The sequence below is a fragment of the Sciurus carolinensis genome, chromosome 6, assembly GCF_902686445.1.
Source record: "Sciurus carolinensis chromosome 6, mSciCar1.2, whole genome shotgun sequence".
Classification (NCBI taxonomy): domain Eukaryota; kingdom Metazoa; phylum Chordata; class Mammalia; order Rodentia; family Sciuridae; genus Sciurus; species Sciurus carolinensis.
Genome location: NC_062218.1, coordinates 73,213,465 through 73,237,371, shown reverse-complemented (window position 1 = coordinate 73,237,371; position 23,907 = coordinate 73,213,465). Strand labels below are relative to the sequence as shown.

The following is a 23,907-nucleotide window of genomic DNA, read 5'->3' as shown; positions in this document are numbered from 1 at the left end:
TTTACCTGGAGAATTACACTCATCTTGTAGGACAAAATTCAAATGTATTCCTTGCTGAAGGTTTTTATGGCCCTATGGGTGAAATTACTATATCACCTCATTAATATTTACTTCAATTTTAACAACAGCAGCTGCTAGCATCTACTGAATGCTTAAGTGCTCCAATTCTATTGCTTCTGAAGAGATTAGATTCAGTGATGTTTTAGTCAGCTTCTTTTTGTTGTTGTTGTTGTTGCTGTTATAAAAAGATCAGAAAAGAACAATTTTAGAGGAGGAAAAGTTTATTTGGTGCTAACAGTTTTAGAGATCTAAGTCCATAGATAGCCAGCTTGATTCCTCAGGGTTCAAGGTAAGACAGAACATCATGGTGGAAGAGTGTGGTGGAGGAAAGCAGCTTGTGGTTACTAAGAAGGAGTGGGGGGGAGCGCTCTTCTCACAACGGACAAAATTTAAACCCCAAAGTCATGGCCCCTCCGACTCACCTCCTCTCAACATTACCCTACCTTGCCTACGGTTATTACACTATTAATCCCTATCAGCAGATTAATACACTGATTAGGTTAAAGCTCTCATAGCCCAATCATTTCACCTCTAAACGTTATTGCATTGTCTCACACATGAGCTTTTGGGGGATACTTCATAACTAAACCCTAATAAGGGACTTCATGTAACTTCTCAAGATGACTTGGGTGGCAAATTTTCAGACAGATCTACTACCCAAGCCATAAACTTAATCACTTTCTTTGTTTATTCCTCTGATACCACATATTAGATTGCATGTTTATTTATCTCTTACTTCATTAGTAAGAATTTCAGAAAAGTAGTTATTGGTTTGCTTTTGTATTCTTTATGCAAATGGAGCCGAAAGAGCTCTTTATGCATGGTTCAGAAGGAGTTCTAAACACAGTTAAAAGACATTGGATAGGATGCATTTCCCATTCCTTGGGCTACATTTCCCTCACTTGGACCATTTTATTTCAGGCCACAGATCAGTATTGTACTACTTCACTCTGTTCTCCCACTTTATTTATTTCTGAAGTCACTATTCATAAAATTGACCAGCTTGACAACTGTTTACCTATGTATATTTTGAACTGAATCAGAAATGGCTTGAATCTTTTTTTTTTTTTTGATAGGCACAAACTTCAATATCACATTGTCAGAACGTTCCCCTCCCTTTTTGAATTATCCAAGAATTCTGCAGATTTTCAGAGTCCTCAAAGAAGTCACCTGACTACTGTTTACATGTAAGAACTTGGTTTCTTGTGTCTTCTGAGGCCTCGTGACATTGTTTTCTATTAGCATGTTCCACTGCACAGAACTCTAGGCCAGGATGATCCTTTGAATGAGGGTGATCTCACCATAACTCAGATTTTGACACCCGTCCTTTAATACCATACACCACCCAAGGATCCCCTGCAGATATGCCTTACTGGAAGGTGCCCTCCATCTCAGAATCCAGTGTCCCACATTTGACCCCTGGGGATTCACTCACAGGGGCCAGCAATCTTCCTTTTCCCTGACCCCACACAAAGGACCCATTTTCCTCCTTCCTGTGACAATAGAGCTTGTTTGTTATTAAATGGTTGAGACCAAAAAAAAAAAAAAAAATGCAGTGTCTGCTTACTTCCATGTTCTGATGAGGGAAACGTCTCCTTTCCTTTGTAAAGATTTGTATTCTGAAGGACAGAATAGGAAAATACATGGCATTTTCTTGCTAAAGCGTCAATAGCAAAGCACCACTTAAGTCTTCAACAGGCATCCTGCTTATTGGTTAAGTCTTCTGGGGGACACCCTGTTTAAAAAACAAAAACTCCAGAACTTGCTTGTGTGTAAAAGTGAGAGTTTTTCTCTTTAAAGGAGCCACTTTCTATATTACAATTATACTGCCATTGTTCAAACATTTTTCAAATTCTTCTTTAGTTATTTTTTAGCACCTACAGCCCAATCTTTTTATTACTCCCAAAGAGAGCAAATATTTATACTTGAAAATGGATTTGATTTTGGAAAGAATCCAAAGTTATTTGGCTTAGTGTTCTAAGTAAAATCAGTGTGAAAAACTGTTTTTGGTTCAAAAGGAGGCAAAACTATAAAGTAATGACACTGATTTGTGAGTCTTACCAAATCCAAAAGGGGATTTCCAAATATAGCATCAGTGATGGAGTATTAGGGTAGTAAGTATGTCACTCCCAAATGTGACTACACTAGCAATGACACAAATTTGAATACAAATATCATGATATTTTGTGAATAACCAGTCTTGCTCCTATCTGTGAAGGCACAGCTTACAATCATGTCCCAAATTCTGACTGAATTTAGTCCATTAGTCCATTTAATGCTTCTCAAATTCATTGTAAGAGTGAAGCTCCTGAGGTTGTTGTTAAAATCAGATTCAGAAACACTGGCATAGTCCTGAGAACTTAATGTATCAATGCCCTGGACTCCCCAGCCCTGTTAAGCAAGTTACATCTTTGTTTAAACGTGGGTATTGCTACTCACATTAATCTACACATGGGTTAATTTGTTCCTTAGCAAAATATCTGTGCTTGTGTACATATGAACTTTGCCTCAGAACAGAGAATTTTCTGTGTACTTTATTGATGTAGAAGCAGAAAAGACCCTATGCCATTTTTTCTTACATTGTATGTTTTCTTTATTCAGAATGTAACAGAAATTTCTATTGGAAAAATAGTAAAGCAATTTAAATATTTAGCCTAACTAATTATTACATGGCAGATATCATCACGTATGAAAAAACCAAAGTACATTTTGATATATTTAAAGCTGCTATTTTGGATATGACAATTTTTGAAACTGATGTAACAGAAGTTTTGCTAGCTAGCTAAAAACAAAACCCTATTTCACAGCTAAAATGTAAACAGCTAAGATGTAATCAGAAGAACAAATTTCACAGCTACAAAAACACAGCTGTGAAACATAACTTTGGAGTGTAAAAAAGCCAAGTATCTTTGCATGCTAATAATGGATATTACAAATGAAGATGAGAATGACTTTGCTAGAAGTGTTTAGTGTTTAAATACCTTCACTACTGTTGTTTGATGGAGAATATCCTCAAGATATTTGCTGTATATGCATTTTTTGAATGTCTACTCTGCGTATCTTACTAGAAACTAGAGATACAGAGATGAATGTGCTATTAAATAATTTCTTCAAGAACTTTTTCAAAAAATATCTTCTGTATCAGGGAAATTAAGAATTAATTCTTTTTGGATTAAAACTAAGAGATGCAAAAATTCTAGAGAATGTACTAGAAAACACTAGAAATTTGATAGAAATTATAGAAAATCTCAAAAAGTAAAATATGCATTGTTAAAAATATGTGCATTTTAAATTTTCATTGACCTAATTCTAAGTATTATTATTTGTGACATTTGATACACTTTAACTGTGGAATAACTCTCGCTGGTCAATGTCAAGATATATTTTGGTTGAATTTTTATATCTATGTTGGCCTGGGCTGAATTTTGGAAGCCCGCAATGAGTGAAGACCCTTTTATAAAAGTCCCATTATAATGCAATAAGAAACTTGCAAAAGTAACTGGAATTCCACCTAACTTTGTAGATATTATAACTAATAGTGTTTATATCCTCATAATTACTAATGTGCATGTTATGTTTTACTTTGTCAGTTTTGTGATAAAACTTTTGAGTGGTGACACTTTTGCATTGGGAGTCAGTGGACATGATTCTTTATTAAGATTTCCTGCACATTTTTATCATCTATAAAATAAGTTATGCAAACTACATTTTTTAAATGCTTTCCTAAGTTTTGAAATTCTATTTTTAAGTTCACGTTTTATAAGTAGATAGATCTATCCTAGCTACCTTCATATTCTTTTTTTTTTTTAAATGGCTCTTTTCAGTTTATTGCATGAAGGAGTTACACTAGTCCAAGTCAAAAGCAGACCCCAAATGGTTACATTATACAAGCCATGACGTTTTTAAACTTGTGACAAGGGAAAGAAAGGCAATTCTACTCATTGCAAGGAAATCCTCACTTAAGCTTCAGTGAGCCACAAGCACTTAAAACCCATGAACCTTAGGCTGATGGTCCTTAGCCAGTCCAACCTCTACCAGGAACTGGCATATGTTTTTGCACTCGTCACCCTGTAGTTGAATTACTTCTCCATATTCTGGATGCTCGATTTACTATTGCAGGCAAATTTCTTTTTAAACGTCTTCACTAGTTTCTTTTTGCCATAATCATCAGCGATCACTTGGACAGTAGTAAAGGCCTTCCTGTGGTTTCTCTGGTGAATTCTTGTATGGATATAATCCTCAGGGCCAGCAGGAAGCAGGTCATCACCCTTACTTTCATCAGCAAGGGATTGAAAGAGTGGAGGGTTTTGTATAGTGGACATACCATAGGCTTTCTTTTCCTCGATGGAAATGGCCTGCAGAGGGCGGCTATGAGAGAATGGGTGGTGTGTTGTGAGGTGCAGGGTGGTGGGGTGGGGAGTTGGGCTTTGGGAAATAAGGGGATCCCAAGGGAGACTGCTGAGTCTTCTGTGGTGGCTCAGTGACTGGAGGCCTTCATATTCTTTTGATGGTCGTTCTTGAATCAATGCAAATCTAAAGTCTTTTAAAATTTAGAATCTAGAATAATTATCTAGAGCAAAGTTTAACAAACTATAGCCTGTAGGTCAAATTCAGCCCACTGTCTGTTTTTGTAAATAAAGTTTTATTTGAACACAGCCACATTTGTTCATTTATATATTGTTTATGGATACTCTCAAGATAAAATCAGAAGACTGAGTAGTTGTGACAGATGGTTTGTATTAGTAAGTTTTTTGTCACTATAACCAAAATAACTGACAAGAACAACTTAGAGATAGAAAAGATTATTTTGGTTTATGACTTCGAAGATTCAGTTCATGGTTGGTCAACTTCATTCCTATGGGCCCAAGATAAGGCTGAATATCATGGCAGTGGAAGAAAGTTGCTTACCTCATGACACTGGGAAGGAGAGAAAGAGAGAGGAGCTAGGGGGACAAGAGGAGCTAGGGAGAGAAAGAGACAATCCCTCAGGGCAGAACTCCAGTGACCTCCTTCAACCATGTCCCACTTGCCCACAGTGACCACGTAACACAGTAGTTCTTTCAAATTATTAATCCAACCAATGGATTAACCCACTAATTACATTACAGATCTCATCATTTAATTGTGAGTTTTTGGAGGACACTTCATATCCTAACCATAATGCTATTTTATCTAAAGCATTGTAGAAAAAATTTGTTAACCTCTGCTCTAGATTAATAATCTTTTGGATCAATATACATGCCTTTCTTCAGGAACTTAGAGGATTATGAAGTCAGTAGAATATCATATTAGCAGTGTAACAGGAGCTATAGCTATGGAAGGTGTGCCTGGAACATATAAACCAGCTTCTGTTTCTTTTTTTTTTTTTTTTCTGTATTTTGGGTTATCCTAAATAGAACTTACTTCGGTTTGATTTACAGAAGTCAGCAAGATCTGCATCAGGAAAAACTCACATCTGTTGTCATGGGAAAAACAAGGATGTCAAAATGACACTCTGAGCCTGGTAAGATTCATCCTGAATGACTCAACCAATACGTGGACCTTCTGTAATAAAAGCAGACCAAGAAAACTGTGAACCTTTAATGCCAGAATTTTTGAGGTATTATTTCACAAGGAATAGGTGTCAAAGCTATGTTAATAGTTGATACACACTCATGAAGATTAGGTAGGGCCTTGCTCTGAAGAACAGACTGTGTTGTCTTTGAAAGAAAATAAACCCTCTCTGGGGATAAGGGGTGCAAACCTTCAAGTATTTGAAAGATGTGTTATGACATTGTGGGTGAAGAGTGTTCTGATTGACCTATAATGCCCACTCGGCATGGTCCACTGACTCAGAGGAAGGTTAAACAGAGAGAGTTTTCTTTGAATTCCCAACCAAGTTTGAGGTGGCAGGGTTTGCAAAACAGAGGAAACCAGGTCTGAGTCTCAGGTCTTGTGACAGAAAGATAGGTATATCTTGGGTGGAGAGTAGCCTAAAGAAAAGATGATTGGAGCCTGATGTGGTGGTGCATGTCTGTAATCTCAGTAGCTCTGGAGGCTGAGCCAGGAGGATCATGAGTTCAAAGCCAGCCTCAGCAAAAGTGAGCACTAAGCAACTCAGTGAGACCCTGTCTCTAAATAAAATACAATATAGGGCTGGGGATGTGGCTCAGTGGTTGAGTGCCCCTGAGTTCAATCCCTGGTACCCCCCCAGAAAAGAAAAGGTGACTTAAGGGAACCCAATAACAACTGGGAGAAAGGTGAGGGAAAGGAGAGAGTATGCACAAAGAACACCTTTCTAAGGCCTGCATGGGTAACTCTTGCTTCCCTCAGGTATGACCAAAGTAGTAAGTATAGAGTTTAATGATCACAAAGTATTATACTTTATGCTGCTTTGGAAAACCCCTTGAACATGTGGTAAAAGAAAGCTAAAATGCACATCTGAATGTAGTTAGTATCATTCTGGTAAAAAGATTCTGGAATGATTATCAGTCTGAATCTGCAAGAGTACCAGGTGGGGCCCTTTTGTAAACCATCAGGAAAGGGCAGCCCAGTCTGAGAGGTTATGTGTCCTTGTTCTCTGTTTACCCCTGGGACAGAAGTTAGATGCATCCTCTACTGGATGGAGAAGATTCCTGCTCCCTATCCAGATTACCTAACACTATCAATTTGAGGAGACATTATCAGGCATTTGAGATGACTAGAACTGAATTGAAATTTTCTTTCTGTAGTGATTATAAGATTTAAAATATTATTGAAAATAATTTTGTTTTTGAAAGAAAACAAAGTACCTTCTATCAGCAGTAAATTAGCTTCTATCCCCTTTCAACTTTTTTTCTTGCTGGTATGGATATCAATAACTATGATGCTATCAAGCAAAATAGAAGTATAACAAACCCTTTTCACTTAGAAATATTTAAAATTATTTTCTGAGTTTCACATGGTTTGAGATCCAGGCATCTGGGTTCCATTATTCTTTTGACCTTCTCCCCACCTGTTGGCCAATGTGACTAAGATGACAGCTCAAGTATAGGCACTGATTACAAACTTGTGGGATCAATGTTGTAGGCAGAAGGTATTGAAATGTCTATGAGAGGTGTTCCAGATGCTAATGGGTTCTGATAATTCATATGTTTTATATCTAGGTAGAGTTAACCCTTAAACAACAGATAATTAAAAAATCAATTTAATAAAAGTTAGCCAAATAAATTATAATAGTATATGTTACTAAGAAGAAAATATTAGGTCATAGAATTGAAAATATTTACATATCTGGAACTGAGAAAATGCAATTTTGTATATTTTAAGCTAATAAATAACTGGCCTCAAACTTCTTTTTTTCCTGTTTCTCTTTATCCTATAGCAGTCTTACCAAAGGAGAAAAAAATGAAAATATTCTTTTTCCCACTTTTGGAAGAATATTCGTAGTATAAATATTCATAATACTTCTAAAAATCTTAGCTATTTTTACTGGTTTTCTCTTACCAAGTTTTCTGTTTTTGTTTCTTAGATTAACTAATGACCAAGAGGATGGATGAACAGAAGCAGTTATTTTGAGCTAAGTTTAAGATGGGAAGAGCAGATTTTCCTAGCCCTAGAGGGAACTTTCTCAGAATATAAAGAAAGATCACAGGTGGCATTAAGTAGAGGTGGGCAGACATGGGCCACCCTCTCATTCAGGGCCTTGTGAAGGGTCAGGGCCTCTCAGGCACTGGGGAGAGAGTGCAGGTCCTTGAATCTTGCAGGAGAAAGATGTCATGCTGAAGCTTTGGAAGCTGCTTTAGAATGGATGATACGGGCTTGGTAATCATCGGCATAGTCAAGGGTAGTTGTTCTTCCTCAGATTTTTGGGCAAATACTATTATATGTTTATATGAGTTTGGGAGGGAGTCCTAAATAGGACTGAACTTGAAGTTTCTCCTGAACTTCATCAAGTGAGGGTAGAGCCAGCTTATTCTTATTACACGTACATGCACACACCTCCCAGTATCATAGAGGGAATTTATACTTTTTACCTGAATTTGGTACAACTCAGATCAGAAAACTGGATTTTCTACTTTTCTAGTGGCTACCTTGCATCATGGAGATACAACTTATATTTTATTAGGTGGGCATCTCATAATATTTCATTTATGATATTCTTCCCATTCCTTTCATTTACCTTAACAAGTGCAGAGTAAAAAAGAGGTGGAAATACAACTTGACACAATGATGAGCATTCTGTAAGAAGTCAATAAAAAAACTGAATGAGTGATAAAGGGGAAAGGATCTGATTGTAGTTTGTTAGGACACAAAACTCACCCATTCTGCCATTTATTTTTATTTTTTTATTTTTTGGTATGGGATTGATCCCAGGGGCACTTAACTACTGAGGCACATCCTCAGTCCTTTATTTTATTTTTATTTTGAGGCCTGGTCTTGCTAAGTTGCTAAGGGCCTTGCTAAATTGCTGAGGCTGGCTTGAATTTGCAATCCTCCTGCCTCAACCTCCCATGCCTCTGGAATTACAGGCATGCTCCACCACACCTGGCTCATTTTGCCATTTAAAAATGTATTGCTTTCTAGCTTTCCACCTGTTTGGAATCATTTTAGCATACTATCTTTGGAATGATTTTAATTTGCTCTTAAAAATTGAATTTTCTTTTTGGTTTAATTCTTTTGCTTCAGATACCAACTTCTAAAACTCCTCATAATGTCGTTTAGTCAAGCTACCAATTTATCTTTTCTATCAGGCTATTAGTAAATGTTATCCTGGGTATGTACTGAGTGTCATAGTGAAATGTATTCCTAACACACAGTACTTCCTCGTTTAGGTTCTTGGTTTGTGATTCTCCATTCAGTTTTGAATTTTTGTAATTAAGCATTCTTTATTATAATTGACCTTAATAATTCAAGATAGACCTAGTAAACATCTGAAGTTTACATGTATTGTATTGTAGTTGTTATTCAGGTAGAATTTTAGTTCATGATTAGGCTGCATGTCTACCTTGAGTAAAATATAGGACCATGACATGGTTGACTGAGTTTTTCACTGGTTTTCTTAACTATTGTTTCTGTTGTGGCTCATATGTGGTGAGTTTTTCTTAAGTTCTTACTGGAATACCTATAATAGATAATCTTTTTATTCCAGGTATAAGAAGTAGTCCAGGCGGCTCAGGAGACTGAAACAGGAGAATTATGAGTTCAAAGCCAGCCTCAGCAAATTAGTGAGGCCCTAAGAAACTCCGTGAGACCCTGTCTCTAAATAAAATTCAAAAAGGAAAGAAAGAAAAAGGGCTGAGGATGTGGCTCAATGGTTAAGTGCCTCTGGTATGCACCCCTGACCCCCCAAAATAGTCTGGGAAAATGGCTACCACACTGAAATTTCCTGGGCACTTAAACTTTTTTTTTTTCTTTTTTACAACAATGGACAAAATATTTATTATTGGATGTTCTAGGAAATCCAAGAATTATGGTAGTCATAATCATGTTGACTCAATTTTTCTGTCTGGTTCTCTCTGAATGTGTTGTACAGACATAGCTTGTATTAACCCTGTTTCATTTTTCAAACTTGTGTATTTTTGCAGGAATGAAGTTCTTCTTTACTGACACAAAAGGTGGTTACATAGGTGGGTATGATTTATGGGGTATCCTGAAGTACCTTGACAAAGATGGTACTCTACTGTTTCCTTAAACTAAAAATGTGGGCTGGGGATGTAGCTAAATGGTAGAGCATTTTCAAAGCATTCATGAGAACTTGGTTCCAGCACCCTACAAACACACACAAATTATGATAAAAATCATTTACAAGGGAGGCATGAATTAATGATGGGACATTATTTTCCTGCTATCATATGGACTCTATTAGTGGAGTTTAAAGAGAGCTTTTCTTTGACAGTGCAGATGTGGGCCACATTTGGTGTGAAATAACTATAGACTATCAATGACTTGAAGGTGCATAGGTGCATCTTTCAATATTAACATAATGAATATATTCAGAGAATTCTCTTGTATTATACTTTTTTATTTTTATTTTTTTAGGTGTTGATGGACCTTTATTTTATTTATTTATATGTGGTGCTGAGACTCAAACCCATAGCCCTCACACATGCTAAGAAAGCACTCTACCACTGCACTACAACCCCAGCCCCTTATATTATTCTTTTATTATCAAACTCTTCTAACATTATGTTGTTGTTTATTGAACTATTTTCTAATTTCTCTGTTTGCTGTAGTTGGCTATAGTGTAGCTCAGTGATAGAGCACCTGCTTAGTAGCATGTACAAGGCCCCAAGATTTGATTCCTAACACAACCAAAAAAAAAAAAAAAAGTCTGAATTCTTATTCTTAACTTTAAAAGTTGTAAGTGGATGCATTATAATAAGAAAATACCACTATATTCACTAAGGATTAATTCAGAATGTAGTATAGAGATGCCAAGCATTTTTTTCTTATATAATTTTTTTTGTATTAGTCTGGTGGGAAATATACCAAAAGATTTCAGTTTTCTGCAAAGGAAGAATCTAATTTAGCATCTCATTAATATTGATCCCAATCAGAAATCTCAAATTTCCCGGGATCAAATAGAATACTTCTTTTTTCTTTTTTACATGTTGAAATGTGTTACTGGAAATATACTTTATGCTGTAAACTCTAGAGTTTTCTGTGAGCAGTGTGGTAACTGACATTCTCCCTGTGACACTGTGAACCCCTCTGGAGGAAGAATGATGTTTCGCCCAACTTCCTGTCTCCAGAGCCTAGCAGCATGTCCAGCACACTTCAGGGGCATTCCCTGTGATGTGCTGAATCAGTAAACTAGTGATGATCAATGGGAGAAAATAAGCATGATTAGGTAAATACCAACTGCAGGGGGGAAAACAAGCACTCCATGAAAACTTAGTGATTCTATCCATATTTTAGACTATTCTCAAGACAAAACTGCATGAGAAAATAATAGAGATTTGAACATGTTTGCTTAGAAAAGCATAATATTAAAATCATTTGGCCTTCAGTGACTCATTTAGGGAGAACAACTTAAAGCCAGAGTGGTACGTTGGGAAGATAATTGTTTATAAAAAGGTATCCGACTTGAATCCATTTTTCCTCTGGTATTTTTAGTTTCATATGTACATACATATTATTCTTTCAACTGGATTGTAAATGTGTTGAGGACATATGGGTTCTTAGAAGCTTTCACTCCTCAGATGTGGTAAAGGGTCAATAACATTTGTTTATTTTTGGGTTCATGACTCACTGAGTAGTGTATGAGACCTTCTGCATGTTTCCATAAATGTAAAATTGGGAGAGTAATACCTTTTCTGTGCTATTCAAAAAGTTTGTATTCACATTTTGAATCTTGTAAAATGGACTTTATAAAGATAGAAATTAAAATAAAGATATGAATTTTAGCAGTTTTACAACTGTTTTAACATGTGTACTCAAACTAAGCTGCAAAATCTTCTGGTTTTGATTGACATTAAACCCTGGTTGTGCCATTGTACTTTGAGAATGATATGTAGTTGTCTGAACCTCTATTTGTTCTCTTATAAATGAAATTTGCCATTTTTTTCTCATGATATTGTTGTGAGGTTAAATGTGATGGCATGTGGAACCCAACACCCTGTAGATATTAAACATCTTTCTTTTCTCTCTTTTTTCCATAGTACTAGGGATTTATCCTAGGTGTGCTCTACACTGAGTTGCAACCCAAACCTTTTTTTTTTTTTAATTTTGAGGCAGCTGCTTGGGGTCTAAGTTACCCAGGATGGCCTTGAACTTGCAGTCCTCCTGCCTCAGGCTCCATAGTCGCTGGGATTACAGGCATGTTCAACCATGCTTGGCTTTCATGGTGGTCTGACCAATTTCACAGCCTCAAATAAAATGGGTCTCTTTAATTAGTATATCTCCATGAGCACCTGGACTGTTTCCAGTCACCTTCCGGAGATCCACACGTTTGTACCCTCACTTGCCTCTAATACTTGACATCAGCTAACCTGAACTGAACTTCTTAACCCATTCCTCCTTCCAGATTCCTTTACATGTTACTGAAATCACCATTCTGTAATAACTAGCCCAAATGCTATGGGCTGTTTTACGACTTATTTCTCTTGTTCTCTGCATTTGTTTTGTTGAATTTGGGAGAACTGACTTATGTATTAAAGTAGGACAGCTCTCTCTCTCCTAACCTGGCAAAATGCCTTGCTGTGGCTGCTTGCTGAGATCAATGTCTTTAAGTTTGGTCCTAGATTTTTCCTAATGATACTTGGTAACAAGAATTTTCCAGGCTTGCCACCTGCATCAACATTCTGTGTGAGACTTGGTTTCTCCTTTGTCTCCTAAACCACATGATTGCATGCACTTATTTCACTTGCCAAGATTAAAAACAAAATTCACTTCTTATGAGCTGATGATTCCTAGTTTACTTTTAGGGAACTTACACACAGTAGAGCCAGTCTGTCCATGGTATGCTATTTATTTTTTCTCATGTATTTATCTTGCATACATCCCATTATTCCCTGATCCATTGGCATTCTCCTAAAAGTTATTACCTCTCACCAGCCTCATGGTGGCAGCCTCTGGTATCAGACTCTGTTTGGCTGAAACTAACAGAAAAAGAAACTAAAAGTAGCTTAAATTACAATGACTCAATTTTCCTTCTTTACCAAGATTGTAAGTAGGAGTTTCCATGACTGCTTCAGTAGTTCTGCAGTGTCAATGCTCTGAACTGGCTTCCTATGACTTTCTTGATCTTCCCCTCCTGGTCACAAAATAGCTGTGGCAACTCCAAACAGTAGGTCCTCACAGGAGAGCATTTAATAGCAGAAAGTGAGGGGAAGAATTGCTCCTCATTTTTTTTTTTTTAATCAAATAAAAATGACTTTCTCAGATTACCCTCAGGGGTGGGTCACTTACCTGTGTCTTAGTGCAAGTGTAAACATGATGTGAGTATCTGCTATTTCTGGTCCCTGTATTTGTAAGAAAGAGAAGATTGAGAAAGCTCTCAGGTAGGTATTTAAATCCATCTTGCTTTTCTACCTTCCTTGAGTACATTTCTGAAAGAAATGTCACTACCCTGGTCTGATCTTAGACCAGTAACTTTTATTGCTAGCGAATGCAGTTAAATGTAGCTCACTTTCCTCTTTAGCTTATTTCCTGCTGTACTCTCCCATGGGCTATTGAGAGAATCCAAAATGGCCCATCCCTGTATCCATGCCTCTGCTCATGAGACTTCCACCTCTGGAGTCTCTTAACCACCATCTCCCATGAATGCCACCTAGGACACCAGTGCTCAGCCCAAAGTCTGCCTTCTTCAGGAAGACTTCCTCTTGTCCTCTATCACCTGTGATTTCTTTTTTCTTTCAACTTCTGTAGCACTTTCTGTGCTTCATGAATCTGATCACTCATGGATTTAGTATTTGAAATTTGTTTATTCACAAGATCCCATGGAAGTACAATTCAAAGGCATTTTCAACATTACTGAGGTGCGATGCAAATCTCTTCTGCTGCAAATCTGCATGGAAGAGTGAATTTTCTAACTGGAAGGTGAGTCATTCCCTGCCTAGGATGTATTACTCCATGAGGCTTCACTGTTTTTTCTTTGTTGTAATATAGGCAGTATGTTCTGTGAACTCATTAAAAGCTGTGCTCCACTGTGAAATGTGGCTGTTAATCGAGAGATAAAACTTCAGATGGATGTTGAATAGGTAGTTAACTTTCTGTCTGAAGAGAGGCACAGAAAAAGGGTCATTCTCCAGAAAACAATGTATCCAGTAGCCAGGAGCCTGGGAAGACACTTGTACATTTTGAAGATGATGGTATACTATTTATTGTAATTATGTATTACAGTTATTTGTACACAAGACCCCTTGAAGACAATAATATTTCAGAAGGCAGGTATAAAAATCATGTCATGTGAGGTGGTGGCTTTCAAAGACAGAGGAGTTGAGATTAAGTTATAACTCTGCCTGTTTTCCATGACTATGTGACCTTGAGTAAGATACTTGATAATGTGGACCTTTTGTTTCCCTCCCATAGAGTGATGGTAACAATACCTACCTCATAGGGTATTTAGAGCTATTAAGTGGAATAATACTTGGGAAAATGCTTTATAAACTGTTAATACCATACCTGATAAAGTGATTACCATTATTTATATCCCTGCAACATCTAGCATGAGAGCAGGTCCTCAAAAAAGATTTATTTAATGAATGATTCGATGAATGAATGAAGGAAAAGCTACATTAATAACCTACTTATAAGAAAAAATACTTTTCTTTCCATAAGAGTGTCTCTGAGGTTCTGAGGCATTTATTTCTGTGCATTACTAAAATATGAAAATCAATAAAAATCATTACTAAGAATTAAATATCAGTAGATTATATCAACTTTGATATGAAGCTGAATTTCTTCTCTGAATATATTGGCTATTCATAAACCACTGGGCCTACACTTTCAGTGTTTATGGCATTAGTGGAACCCTTCATGTGCATCACAGCTTTGTAGTTCCTCTGGGACTATCTATTATTTCATGGATCCATTATCATCTATAATTCTCTTTAAAAACCTAATAAAATTTACTGTATGATGCCTGTGCTGTGTATTGTCTTCAAACATAACCTTTCCCACATCGTTCTTGAGTGTTGGCGTTTCAGAAGGTGTGGTATTACTGAAATGTTAGCTCACTTGTGCTGCAGATTTACACCTCTCCAAGGTAAGGAACAAGGCACTGCTCTGCTGGTGAGAAAGGGATTTGAGAACCATGGGAATCTGTGAATAACTTCACACTACTGCTGGGTCAACCAAATCTAATATGCATCAATGCTATGAACCAGACTCAGTGTGCATTAAGTCATTTAGTTTCAACTATGTCCAACTGTAGAAAAGAAGGATTTTCCTCTTTCTGGAGAAAATGCATTGTTAGAGTTAAAGAATTTGCAGATATTTAGATCAAACAAAGTCTATTATATCATTGAAATCTTGGAACTGCACATGCCAGGTTTTTTCACATAATTTTACTGCCACTCAAAATTGATTTCATCTTTGGGCGTTATTCCTATGTTGTTACCTTTCTTTAGTTGAAGTTGACTATTGTTTTTCAAAAGGTCAATGTTATAAATTGGTGGGGTCACTAACTATTGTTCCTGCTTAGGGGTCTTAAACTTGTCCTGTTCTGTGTTCTTTGCTGCCTGCCAAATACATGGGTGTAGCATTCCCTCTACCATTATGTGTCCCAGTTTTCTATATTTGGAACTGAGTGTCCTAGAGCACTGTGTTTATTTTAGGGTGACCACAGTGGGGTGATGGATATTTGAGGAACCAAACAGGCTTTTGATACAGGCAGACATCACTTTAGCTGTGCTGTGGTTGGGTGAGGTAGGGCATAAGAAGAGAGTGTGTGTGTGTTTTTTTTTTTTTTTTTTCAGACACCAGAGAATGGATCAACCACATAGATCATGTCATATGCTAAATAATGTCTTTTCAAAGACTGTTAGAACATGCAAACATTGCTTTATATGGCAAAAGAATTGGGATATTGTGATAAAAAGATTATCCTGAATTATTCCAGGTGGACCTTAAATGTAATCATGAGGATCTTTGTACTAGGGAGAGCAGAAGGTCAAAGGTGAATGGCAAGATGATAACCGAAGGAAGGAGAGAAAGATGGTGCAATTTGGGGACTTGAGGCAAGGAATGACAGCCTCTAGAAGATAGAAAAGGCAAGGAATGAATTTTCCTTAAAGCTTCGTAGCTCAACAGGACTTACTTTAGACTCCTGACATCCAGAGAATCTATTTGTGTTATTTTAAGTTGCAACGTTTGTGATGATTTGTTATAGCAAATACAGGTTGTTCTGGCCTACATGGACTGAGTTGCTCTGGTGTTTGGGGGTGAGACTTTTCTCACTTCTCAATCAGTCATCTTAGTAGGGCTGTAGGCAGAAGCTCCCCTTTCATTCTCCTAACTGACTCCTCTTGGGCAGCAACTGGTCCTCTCCCTCAGGCTAACTTCTTGGATTAGGCCCCAGGTGTCAGGAGGCTCTCTGGTGAACCTGACCCTTCAGGGTCTCTTGCTTCTTGTCTCTGTCCCTTCACTCTATAAAGAGATTATTATTTTCTTCATTTTCTATCTCAGTAGACTTTGATGGCCTGTAAACCTTAGAACCATAATCAGCAATAGGAGTTATTTCCCTTTCTCAAAATCATGGAAGGCTTAATTTTCAAATGATCCTTGGCAAAGACTGGAAATGTTTACAGTCTAGCCATCCAATGCAAACTCCTCTTGTTGCATGGGATGGCTGGACTATCTGCATGCAAACAAATAGAACCCTTGTGCCCTTCCAATACGTGTGTTCTAGAATCCCTGAGTGCCCTTGCTCACTTGTTGGTATGGTAGAACTGGAATCACTGTTTGAATTGCACATCCAAACTCCTACTGGTATATGTTTTGAACTGATAATAAAGATGACTCCATACTGTGGGCAGAGCTCTTATAAATAATTGTGCTCTGTAATTTCTTATGTGGGCAAAACTTAACCACAGTCCAAGTTTTATACTAAAAATTGTGTAAAACAAGTGATTACAAGTCAACAGTAAGCATTATGTGAGAGTTGGAAAAAATCTTATATATCCAAAGCCATAATTTCCAAATAAAACTCCTTTCTGAGTTGGCAGCACATATGTCTAATTTAGGCCTATTTTGAATAAAAGTGGCTGAGTTATCAAAACTCCATTAACCTAATTTGTTTAAATGGAAGTAGTACCTTATGCTTGGCTTAAACAGAATTTAAATGAAAAGGGAGAAGAAATATCACTCTATGTAATTAAGGTGGCAGACCCTACTCATTTATAAAAAGAGAAGATGTAAAGTCAACAAAAGAAACCCTGTGGTATAGTGATTGGCTTTGAAAATGCTAAATAAATGGAAAATAGTCTAATGGTAACAATAATAGATATGTGATGCTTATTCAGAATCTTCAAAATGCAAAAATGTCTCCCTATCTACCTCTTTTTTTTCTCTCACTGATGCACATCTCACTAAAATGCATAAATGAGTTTATTTTATCTTCTAGACTGTGGCCTATAGTGTTAACTCCTGAGAGCCTTTAGTGTAACCTAAAGAAAACTCTATCAATAACAAACATATATCTAAATGCTGCCAATTTGAAGCCTATTACTAGAAGGTATATGCTGTGGGATTATCCTTGTCAGATCTAAGAAAGCAGCCAACTTTCCCAGCAGTCTCTTTTGCATGTCTGAACTTCTGTATTATTGCATTTCTAGGGCTGGTAGTAATGGTGTGACAATTGCATGGTGCTCCCTCCTCTCTTCAGTTCTGTTTGTAAGGGTCGGGATGACCTACAGTGTGACAAAATAAGCTAGTCATTCAGTTGGGCCAGGTGTCCTTTGAGAAGCTAAGAAAAGGAATAATGGTGTCACATAGTTTTTAGTGTACTATATATTATATGCCATAAATGACAGCTCTGAGTGAGGCTACTCTGGGAGTCTGCCCCTTCCTGCTGGAATCACCCCATAGCACACAGGAACCGACACATCATCAAATATCTATGTTTGTTAGATGAACAACAGTCCACTGGCTTAGAAATTAGACTAGGTCTAAGAAAGTTAATTAACAACAGGAAAAAAGAATGGAACAAATAAAAAAAGATACATAGATATCTAAAATGATATATAGATATCTATCTGATATAGATATATATCAATCAGGACACAAGATTCTGTATCAGTATTGTCATCACTGCCAGGCTATTTTTAAAAACTAAAATGTTGCGAACTGATGAAAATTTCTATGGATGTTGGCAAATATAACTAGAACCATGATGGGTCATTAAATCCTGCTTACCATCTCCCAGTATGGGGAAAGCCAATAAATGTAAAAGCAAACAAAATACTCAAAACAAATAGCAGTTTACCCACCCATGTTGGAGTTGGTTGACCCTATCAGCTCTCAAAATTGCTAGTCACTGGATTTCTGATCAACGCTAAGTCAACAAATATTTGTTAGATAAGGTCCAGTTGACTTTCTCAGTCTGAGATTCTCTGTCTAGTGAACATCTGTCCCATTTTCTAGATGCATACTCCTCTGTTCTCTGCACACTCTACAGGCACAAATTGTTCTGTCTGCTCTCTCTTTCATCCAGGTCAGATCTAATATTTTTGCCAGAGTGATGGAGCCCTCTCACCTGTGTTCTCCCTGGAGTCTGTGACGTAAGCTTAATGATGCTAATAGATTGGTGTAGGGGTAAGGATTGGGGAAGGAGGAAGAAGGTCACAGGTATTTTTGCTACTGGTACTAAATCATCAATGAGCACTAGGTTATCCTACTCTTCTTAAACTCTCAGTTCTTTGTACCTGGAGATAATTTTGTGATTTAAAAAAAAATTGTGATTTAAAAAAAATTGTTAAATAAGTAATTATGAGTAGGGCATAAATTCAAATGCTTTCTAAAGAAAGTTTCTCTGTTCCAGTTACATGAGTGACCTATCAATCAAATAGGTTAGGCTATAGTAACAACCCTCCCCTTGTCCCTCAAATTTGAATGGTTCAAATCAACAAAGATTTATTTGCTATTCATACAAAATGTGTGTCATGGATTGGCAAGGGGGTGCTGCTCTTCAGAGTCACTCAGGGACTCAGGTGACCAAAGTTCCATTATAGTACGTTTTTCTAGATTGCCTTGGGACAAGATATGTGGTAAGTCATGCGTCAGATTGCAGAGATTCCACTGGGAGTGACACATATCACTTGATCATATTTAATTGACCAAAGCAAGTTCATGCTTTTGTCTGCTTTGCGAATCAGTATTTGTGAATAATCCTAATGAATCCTATAGGGGATCTTTGCCTTTTTGGGTTCCCAGGTCCTATGGTTATGCTCTTTCTTGTCTTCCATGTCTTTCTCACAAATGCTTTTTGTAAGTGAACATTATTTTCTTATAAATGACGTTACTTCACATGAAATATTCCCACTACAGCATTCTCCTCTTCCTTCCTTTAACACTAACACAGAGACAAACAAAAGAGGTCAATGTCCTTTATTCTCCATTGACCTTTGTGGATTATTATTCTGGCTGTGGAAATTCAGCAATCTCTCTTCTTTCTATTTGTCTCTTTCCATCCTTCTTCTACCCCAATTAAACTCTGTAGTACCTTTCTCCTACTCAATGAATTTAACTTATCCCTTATTATCATGTTGGTGACTACGTTTCTTTTCCTCCCTGACATCAATGATTCCCAGTTTCACTCCATCTTAGATTTATTTCAGCAGCCTCTTATTCTGAGTCTCTTGTCTTTCCATGATCTCTTTAATGTCATTTGTTCTACATTCCTCACATCTACCCTGATCTTCATTCTCATTATAAACTTGATGATGTTCTTTTTTCTGATAACTTTCTTCTCATTTATTTCTTCCTTCTCTATCCTACTTTTCATGGTCAGCTAGTTCAGCTGTGCTTTGCTTAGTCCCTAAAATTCCCCACTGACCTTGAACTTCCAATTGCTTCCTTGCGGGGCTGCAGAGTGCTGCCAGAGAAAGCAGTACTGATTGAGTCTGCCACAAATTCATGCTCGTTCACCTTAACAGAGCCGTCATTTCTGCTCAGCACTTCTTTTATTCATCTCTTGCTGACTCACTGCTCATCCCACACAGCAGTTTCACCAAACATTTTTAACTTTCTTTAAGATTCAAGCTCTGCTCCAGATATGGCCCTAAAATACCTTTCCAGTTTCATCTCTTACTTCTTCCCCAAAACTCTCTGCTTTGTGCTTTTCCAAACTTCCCATGTTTGTTCACTTTTGCATACATTCCTATGAAAATACCACCTAATTTACACAGGCTTTTCTCTTCTAAAAGAAACATCTATTTGTTGTAAACATCCATGTGCTTTTTACTACCTTTTATTGGACTTAGAAAATACTTCATTACTCTAGGTCCTTGTACACATATGCCATCTCTCCAGTTTCACTTATGCCCTGCAAAATGAATGTCTTGATGGTTTATATACATAGAGTTTTTGTAGATAGTGCCTTGACTTTAGTCAGGTGATCAGTTGATTTAGTGACTGGTTGCAGAAGTAAATATTAGTCAATTGTCTGGAGAATAGTGTTTTTCGTCCTAAAACTAAAATTAAAGGTAAGGATTTTTTTTTCATTCATTTTTATTATTTAAATTGTAATGTAACAGTTGCAGTTTTGGATACTAATACTGATAGGTATAACATATCTTGGGAGCACTTAAGAGAATTTTGTGCAAGAGCCCTATTTCATGGAATATTCTTGAATATTCTTGAATTCTATAGTTTTTTGTGGATGCTGGTTAAGATCTGACCTTTCTCTTATTTTATCCATGCATTTAATATCTGAGTCAATTAAGACAATAACTTATGTATAATAATTTCTTATAGAAAGCTGCTTTAAATCTTCTTATTTACTCTGTGTGTGTGTGTGTGTGTGTATAATTATTATTATTATTCTTATTTTTTTTAGGTACTGGGGATTGAATCCTGGGCCTTGCACATCTTAAGCAGGCACTCTATCACTAAGCTACATCTTGAGCTCTTTTTTAAAATTTTTATTTTGAGAAAGCATTTCACTAAATTTCTCAGGCTGACCTTGAACTTGAACTTGTCATCTTCCTACCTCAGTCTCCCAGGTAGTGAGATTACAGGTTACTTACTATATTTGACATATATTGTCTTTGATGGAGTTGCTTAACACAACATGACAGGCCGGGTGGTCTATAAACAACAGAAATTTATTTTTGACAGTTGTGGAAGGTGTAAGTCCAAGATCAAGGTACTGGTAGATTTGGTGTTTGGTGGATCCTGTTTCCTGGTTCATAGATAGAGACTTTTAACTGTATCCTCATGTGGGGCAAGGCAGCTCTATGATGTCTCTTTTATAAGGGTGCTAATCCCTTTCATTATGTCTCTGTCCTTATAACCTAACCTAACCAAGTTCCAAAGGACCTATCTCCTAAAATCATCACCTTGGGGATTAGGGTTTCAGCATATAAATTTGGGAGGGGGGGATACAATTTTTCATACTACAGTGTGTATTTATATATAATAATTTATTTCAGCCCCATTAATTGATCATCCCAGTTAATTAAACAACAAGTAGGTTGAGGGAAAGACCTGGTCTCATAGTTCAGTTAACTGACAACTTGTTTCCTGAATATACTATTGCTTCAACTATACTTTTATTTTTAATTGCATTAAAAAACAATGTGAAATTTATGATTTCAACCATTTCAAGTACACAATTTAGTAACATTAATTAGATTCATATTGTGTGTAACAAATCTCCAGAACATTTTCATCTTACAAAACTAACTCTATGCTTACTAAACAACATTCCCTATTTCTCCCTCTCCCATCCTTGGTAAGTACCAGTATATTTGCTGTTCCTATGAGTTTTACCATATCAGGTATCTCATGTAAATAGAATCATAGTATTTGTCTTTCTGTGACAGCTTATTTCAGTTAGCACAACATCCTCAAGCTTTCATCATGCTATAGCATATAATAGCATTTCCTTCCTTTTTAAGGCTGAATTCCATTGTAGTTACATACTATATATGGTTTACCCATCCATCTATCAATTGACATTTGGATTGCATTTACCTCTGGGATATTGTGAATAATGCCACTATGAACCTAGGTATGCAAATATCCCTTTGAGATCTTGTTTTTAATTCTTTGGGATATGTACCCAGAAGTGGAATTTCTGTATCATATAGTAGTTTTATTTTTAATTTTTTAAGGAGCTGCCCTACAGTTTTTCATAGTGCCATTTTACAATCCTATCAGTAATGCACAAAGGGTTCCATTTTCTCCACGTCTTTGCCAACACTTGTTATTTCTGTTAGTATTATTTTTATAGTAGCCACCCTCTTGGGTTTAGGTTTTACTTTAATCCTTGTTTAATTAATTGTATTCCCTTTTGGATTCTAGTACCTGGTTTTTACCCTTCTCTACTCTTCTTTAATATATTGATATATATTTAGTATATTTTCTACTCTTCTGTGATATATTGATGCATAGATTATTTCCCCATATTTATTAGGTGTCCCACTGTCTGTCCATAGTCTAAATCCTGATAGTTTGTTCATTCCCTCATTTCTTCCCCAACAATATATTTGATCTCATTGAGGCTTTAAGTGTCTGAAACTTTCTTCCAATTACTCTCATCCCGTTGGTTCCTCGGTGTTTCATATTCTGTAGCATGCATGCATTCTGTGCTCAATAATCTTTGAGGGAAATCACTCTTAACCTAATCTCAGTCTTATGGATTAGGTGGGACTGATCTCACTACCTGGATTTAGGAATGAACATGTGACTGTTGCTGGGCCAATCATGATATTGTATTTTTTTAGTCACAGTGACTGATTCAGGAGGGGCCATGTCAGTCTGAATTTAATTAGCCTTACTGGGGAATAAGCACGCATGCACTTTCTTTTGCTGTTCAAAACTGGTGAAAACTAAGCCTATTCCCGCTGCTGGTTTATTTGGTTACCGCTTAGGGAGAACATGTCAGAGAGCAGGGCCCACACAGAGAAAAAAACAGGGCTGAGAGAGTTACGTTCAAGAAAGTAAGACCAGATGTACATAAAGGGACATTTATAATTTTCATTTTAGTGAACCAAAATATGTCTTGTATTTTCTTTTTTTCCAGAGGCAAGTTGAGTCAGGGTCCTAATATACATTTCTTTTAATCTAGCCGGGAGATTATTAAATTAAATGCTAATTTGGCTTTTTTAAAAAATTTTTTTTAGTTGTTGATGGACCTTCATTTTACTTATTTATACGTGGTGCTGAGAATAAAGCCCAGTCCCTCACACATGCTAAGCAGGTGCTCTACCATTGAGCCACAATCCCAGCCCCCTTTTTTCTCCTATCACTTTGACTTATCTTACACAGATATTTTGCCACCTTGTGTGCTTTGAATCAGTCAAACCTGCCTTGTTCATGTTTAAATTGTTGAATACTGTCAGAGAACATGAGGAAAAGAAAGAAGGCAAATAAGTACATGATATAACTTCAAGTAGTGATAAATATTATGAAGAAAAAAATACAGGGTATAGAGCTAGAGAGTAACATAGGGGGTGGAGGTTATTTCATATGGGGTGACTAGAAGAGTTGTTTTTGAGATCCTGTCTCATAGAGACTTGGATGAAGTGAGGGAATCAGCTGTGCAAAGGGAGGGAATAAGAAGCCCAGTGGACCTGAAGCAGGAATAGACTTGGAGTCCCAGGAACAGTGGAAGGGCAGCATTAGCATGCCCAGAATACAGATGAAACAGGAGAATTGAGGTACAACAGAGAGGTGAGTCATGACCAGTTCACATAGAGTCAGTTTTCTGCTGGGGTCTTTATGTGGGGATGATGTTACCACATTACATAGAACATGGCTAAAATCAAACTGCTTTTACCCACCAAAGCATGTGCTTCTCTACTTATTTCCTATTTTCCCTATAGATGCTACCACTATCTAGGTAGGCACCAAAGCCAGAACTATCATGGTTGTCCTCATCTGCTTCCTATATGGGAAATAGGAAATAAGGAGAGAAGTGCATGCTTTGGTGGGTAAAAGCAGTTCAATTCCATATACTAAATAGAGTTTGCCCTCTAACCTTTCAGACTCTGCCTCAAAACTGACCCTTTCCACTGTGCTCTTCACACTTGGCTCCCAGATAATGCATAACTACTTACAAGTCTCAACTAAGATTTCCCTCTTTTTCACTCCTGTAGAATTCCACATATAGCCACGCTCTAGAAGTTTTCACATTGTTGTGCAATTGCTCATGTTTTCGTCTCTTGATTGTAAACTCCTTGACAGCAAATGATTACTTTTAGTCACTTCTTTTCTCCTCTA

At 36.9% G+C, this 23,907-nt stretch overlaps 1 long non-coding RNA gene and 1 pseudogene across 1 annotated transcript in view; one reads left to right on the top strand and one right to left on the bottom strand.

The window, feature by feature from the left end:
* The window catches only part of LOC124986268 (uncharacterized), a 76,893-nt gene that overhangs the window by 5,712 nt on the left and 47,274 nt on the right, over positions 1 to 23,907 (top strand). Inside the window, exons 2-3 of the long non-coding RNA XR_007109003.1 lie at positions 5,481 to 5,563; positions 9,606 to 9,647. This is a non-coding gene — a long non-coding RNA (uncharacterized LOC124986268). The remainder of the gene's footprint in view (positions 1 to 5,480; positions 5,564 to 9,605; positions 9,648 to 23,907) is intronic.
* On the bottom strand, positions 4,045 to 4,382 carry LOC124986267 (eukaryotic translation initiation factor 1-like; annotated as a pseudogene).